The sequence below is a fragment of the Anabrus simplex genome, chromosome 1, assembly GCF_040414725.1.
Source record: "Anabrus simplex isolate iqAnaSimp1 chromosome 1, ASM4041472v1, whole genome shotgun sequence".
NCBI lineage: Eukaryota > Metazoa > Arthropoda > Insecta > Orthoptera > Tettigoniidae > Anabrus > Anabrus simplex.
The window spans coordinates 105529376-105534582 of NC_090265.1; the positions used below are offsets into that span (position 1 = coordinate 105529376).

The 5207-nt window shown below is 38.6% G+C and overlaps 1 pseudogene; it reads left to right on the plus strand.

Annotated features, from left to right (window-relative positions):
- Positions 1-4390: 4390 nt before the first annotated feature.
- Positions 4391-4509, plus strand: LOC136858882 (5S ribosomal RNA; annotated as a pseudogene).
- Positions 4510-5207: the final 698 nt, after the last annotated feature.

The window sequence follows — 5207 nt, forward strand, 5'->3', positions numbered from 1 at the left end:
GTGTTAATATTCTATGAGATATTGTCCAAAGTGAGGAAAATTAGGAAAGCGATAATTGTTAAGTATTCGTGGCGAATGTCTTAATTTCAAATATCGTTTGAATTCAGAATTTTTTTGTCGAAATTAATAATAATAATAATAATAATAATAATAGTAATAATAATAATAGTAATAATATCTACCGCGGGATAAATTTTTCTTATGTTAGAAGTGTATTTAACAAGTATGTTTTACAAGGATCGCAGGCATTTAGAAAATGTCTAGTGAAATTCGATAGAGTTATGATTTTTTCATCGGAAGTAAAATTTTGTGACATCGTGTATGTCGATGAGACGGAAAATCGCGGTGTGTTCTTGTATTCTCGAGGTCCGAAAGTTGCAGTAACAGTAAAATAAAGGGGTGTATTTTATAATGGTTATTGTTTTTCACAAGAGGATTGAAATTTGAAAAGGGTCTTGGAAATATAAGAAAATGGATTGAGAGCGAAGAATTTATATATGTGGAGATGAGAGTGATAGGAATCCTGAAGGTGAAAGGGAGCCTGGATTTTAAGTAATACTGCCGGGATAAGGCGAGCAGAATGAGTTTTGAGACAGGTTATGTTTGCCGAGGAAGGATTTGTGAGACAGGCTGTATTGAGGCAGGCTGTAGTGTATTCCGCTAACAATCCGAAAATTGAGACGACTACTGTGTGAGGCACCGTAGATTTCTAGTAAGATCCCAAGTGAAAAACGATTCTAGTAAGGATTAAGAATCTTGGTAGTAAAAGTCAAGCGACCAGTTACGTAAAGTCAGTATGAATATTAAAATAATGTGGCCTCAATGATAAAAGAGCATTTAGAATACACGGTTGGTGTTGTGTGACCGTGTAAATATATTGAATTTCGTTTCACTGGATAGTCATGGATATAAATATTTGAAATTGACGGTAGGCGATTTGAGGGTTTCAATGCGGTAGTGATGATTATTATTTTTGGACAACATCCACTAAATGGTAGACGTGTGATGGGAATTATTATTTCTTCCCTAAAAATTCACTGCGCATGCTGAGATCGTGTTTGAGTTGGGGGATTGTTCGTCACGTGATATTTCTTTTCGAGTTCATGTTTTGTAACGAGATAGAGACTTACTGCATTTTCCGACTTGCATTCGTTTAATAGTAAGAGACGTTGTTCCGTTGTGTGTTATTAGTCTGACCAGGTTTACAACTGAAATGTCAGGGTTTGTTTGAAATCATTAGTTCGCTTGATATGCTAGGGTAAGCGTAATACGACCCGGTTTCCGCCCGACAATAGATTTAGGACGTCACATGTTATCGTTGGAGTATACTGATGATTAGACGTCCTAGTTCACGCTTGGCGATAGAATTAGGAAGGTATTGTGTACATAGAGATTAGTGTTAGGATGTACAGACTTTAAATAAACCCGACGATAGGTCTGGGATGTCAGCTATACATACTCAAGTCTCAGATTAGATGTTTTTTTCTTTTTTGCGAAGTGACCTGGGCGAAGGTAGCACCTACAGTAAAATATGAAATCTGAAGAGGGTTAGATCGGTAATAATGAGGCCAACTCGTGCACAGCTCCCAAGAGCTAGGAGGTGCTCCCTAAGATGTGGGACCGTTATCGGCAAATGAGGGTTGCCCAACATTGGATATCGATCTAAGGGTGATTAAATATTTTACTGTAATTCTCCATGCGTGTTGATTTCAAATACCTTCGATATTTTATTTTATTTTACGTACTAAATTGTTTTGTCTTTCTGACGCCCGTTTCGTTTTGATAGTGTGCGTATTGACACTCAATGTATTAGTATGAGACTTGAGCTGCGAATGTGGTTTAGATTCGTCAGCCAGTAATATTATTTGTATTTTCAGTCTTTGTCGTTCTTTCATTTATATACGTAGTTGAGTTCGATTAAGTGCTAACTTTGTAGGTAGTGTGTTGGGATAAACAATAAGTAGATGGATCTGTACTGGTATTCATTGTTTGAGAATGGAAAGAATTCTTAAGTTTGTTGTATTTTTCAATGTGGACTGGTAATTTTATTAGGCGTAACACAACCATTTCTAACCTGAAAATCGGTTTGATAATAATATTTTTCAAGTGATTTACCACTTTTTAATTAACTTCAGTGTTTGGCATTTCTTCTAAATGCGTGATGAATAAGTGTTTCCTGCATTTCGCAGTTTTGTTCCTTCAGAACGACGTGACGTAAGATCCTCGCGGATCATGTTGTTGTTGGTTCCTTCTGAACAGCTGTTCGGGTGATGCACATTTAGCATCGGGATTATTTTATCACTTAAGGGTGCCATGAATGACAAATACATGGTGGAATTTTATTTCAATTGTGAATGCTGCTGTTAACTCGTAGTGAACACCATGCTTTCCCATAATATTTCGCAACCTATCCAAAGCAACTGATAGTCAATTTGGTTCGATTAAGGGTCCATTCGGCGGGTGTTCCGTATCCGCAAGGGTATTCGACTGGTGGATAACCTTAATTGAGAGAAAATCAGGCGTTCTACTTGTTGAAAGTCAGATTTTCCACGGATCGTGTGGATTAATTCTCAGTTCTCGTTTGGAGTAATAGGTGCCCGGTTTTCAGGTCTTTCCTTTTTCACTTTTTCAGTTTCGCTGTTCACTAATTTATTACTTTCACCGAAGCAACTCTTCGATATTGTGAGAAATAAATCAACGCTATGCAATGTGACTGCGTTTGAAACATTCAATAATAAGTGATTTATATTTTTTTTATTTCAAGAATTTATACAAAATAATAATGTTGTCGTGCCATTTCGAATTTAATAAAAGTTAGTAAGCACATATTTGCTCCTCATTTCAAATAGTTAGGCTCTCTTCTGAACCCCATCGTTTGGTTAAGATCGTGACCGAATTTCTTCCCGCAACGACCCATGATTTAAGAGTTCAATATTGCTCTGCTGTAGCAGCTGTGGCCGACCAACGATGGAATGGTAAGTTTAAGGGTTCAGTATTACCCTATAATCGAGACACTCCATTTGTCACATTTATAATTTTCTGTTTTACAAATATGTTCAATCAATTACCTAAATCTATAGGTAGCAGATAATTTTCTATTTTTGTGTAAAAGATCTGCATGATAACTCTTCTGTATTGGTTTCAGTCAGGAGACAACATTGACAGTTCGACTGAGCGAGTTGGCCTTGTGGTTAGGGTCGCGTAGCTGCGATGTTGCATTCGGGAAATAGTGAGTAGTAATCCCACTGTCGGCAAACATAAAGAGGGTTTTCTATGGTTTCCCATTTTCTCAAATTAAGAGCACGGTCACTACCTTCACAATTCTAGTCTTTTATCATTCTTCCGTCGCCTTCGAAGTGTTAATGCGACGTTAAGCCATTAGCAAAAAAGGTAACTGTTCGAAGAAATAAACAGTCAGTACACTATTAAAATTAATCAATTCTCATACAAAATTTCCGAAAGACAGTCAATTACTAACCTTGTGGTGGAATATTGTAATTACAGAATTCTGTAATTACACCCTATCTAGTGTGTTATAATATGCTGAATATTTACAATTTCTCTCGTTGAAACGCTAGTGCTGCACTTTATGACTTGTAAATTTGCTTAAATTACCTTATCTGCATTATTTAAAAGTTCATCTCCGTAGTATAGAGGTTAGTGCTATTAGCTGCCGTCCTTGGAGGTCCGGGATCGATTCGTGGTGCTGCCAGAGATTTAACTTCGACAGGAATGTTGTGTTTGTGGTGCGAAAGGTAATGCAATTCTCTTCGAATGGCGATGTGCCTAAAAGGAGCTATACCACCTCGGGGAACACGAGGGCAAGAGTTTATTTTACTTTAGCTTGTTGCAGTTAGTCATCGGCAATGGTTCTATTGACACGACAGGAGAATTATTCTTGACAAACGCAGCGTACGTGCGTTAAGCTGATCAGTATGTTTACAAAGTGTGTGCACATCTATTTTGAATTTGTATATGATTATTCTGAAAGCTAAACTCATTTTAATCAAACAAGAAGTTATGTAGAACAACCAATAAGAAACTAACTTGCAAATGAACTCTTGCTATTCCATACAACTTGGAATAGGATATCAGGTAATCACAAGCCATAGCTCATACCTGTCATACTCCGCAAATATAACTAGCCCTCAGAACGTATTTTCGGCTTTGATACTTCAATAAATGTGAGGTGATGTACAATCGTCATTGTACAGTTCAAGGGAGGGGACTTTGATATCTTATTTGGTTAGGACATTGCGTATTGATGATATAGAAAGCTAAATGTTCTGATTTTCAATTTGACTGGTCGTATTCCAGAAGTCTAATGTCATTAATTTAGAGAGTAAATATGTTCTAAAAGCTCAGTTTTATTATATTTAATTCCCAACTGGCCAACGGCCATACCATGTTGAATACACCGGTTCTCGTCCGATCACCGCAGTTAAGCAACATTGGGCGTGGTCAGTACTTGGATAAATGACCGCTTGGTAACACCACGTGCCGTTGGTTCAATTCCCTTTGTCCGCCTCTGTGGTGTAGTGGTTAGCATGATTAGCTACCATCCCATGAGGCCCGGGTTCGGTTCCCGGCTCTGCCACGAAATTTGAAAAAGTGGTACGAGGGCTGGAACAGGGTCCACTCAGCCTCAGTAGAGGTGGATTCTATTTCCAACTCAGCCATCCTGGAAGTGGTTTTCCGTGGTTTCCCACTTCTCCTCCAGGCGAATGCCGGGATAGTACCTAACTTAAGGCCACGGCTGCTTCCTTCACTCTTCCTTGTCTATCCCTCCCAATCTTTCCATCCCCGACCAAGGCCCCTGTTCAACGTAGCAGGTTTGGTCACCTGGGTGAGGTACTGGTCTTTCTCCCCAGTTGTATCGCCCGACCCAATGTCTCACCTTCCAGGACACTGCCTTGAGGCGGTACATGTGGGATCCCTTTCTGAGTCCGAGGATGAAACCAACCCTGGAGGGTAAGTCGATTAAGATAGAAGGAAGGAAAGAAACTGGTTTTATATAAGAGGCCACCTAAAATATCTCGTGTACCTAATGTTCTTTGTATACAGTATTGGTTTCATATTGGAACATTAGATATAATCGACCGCACATGCGTGTATTCAATTTTTGTGCTCAGTTTTTATTGCAAACAGTTATTGTACTGCTTCCGAAATAGCATATGAGATCAAATGGAGGGAGTAAGTCTCCATAA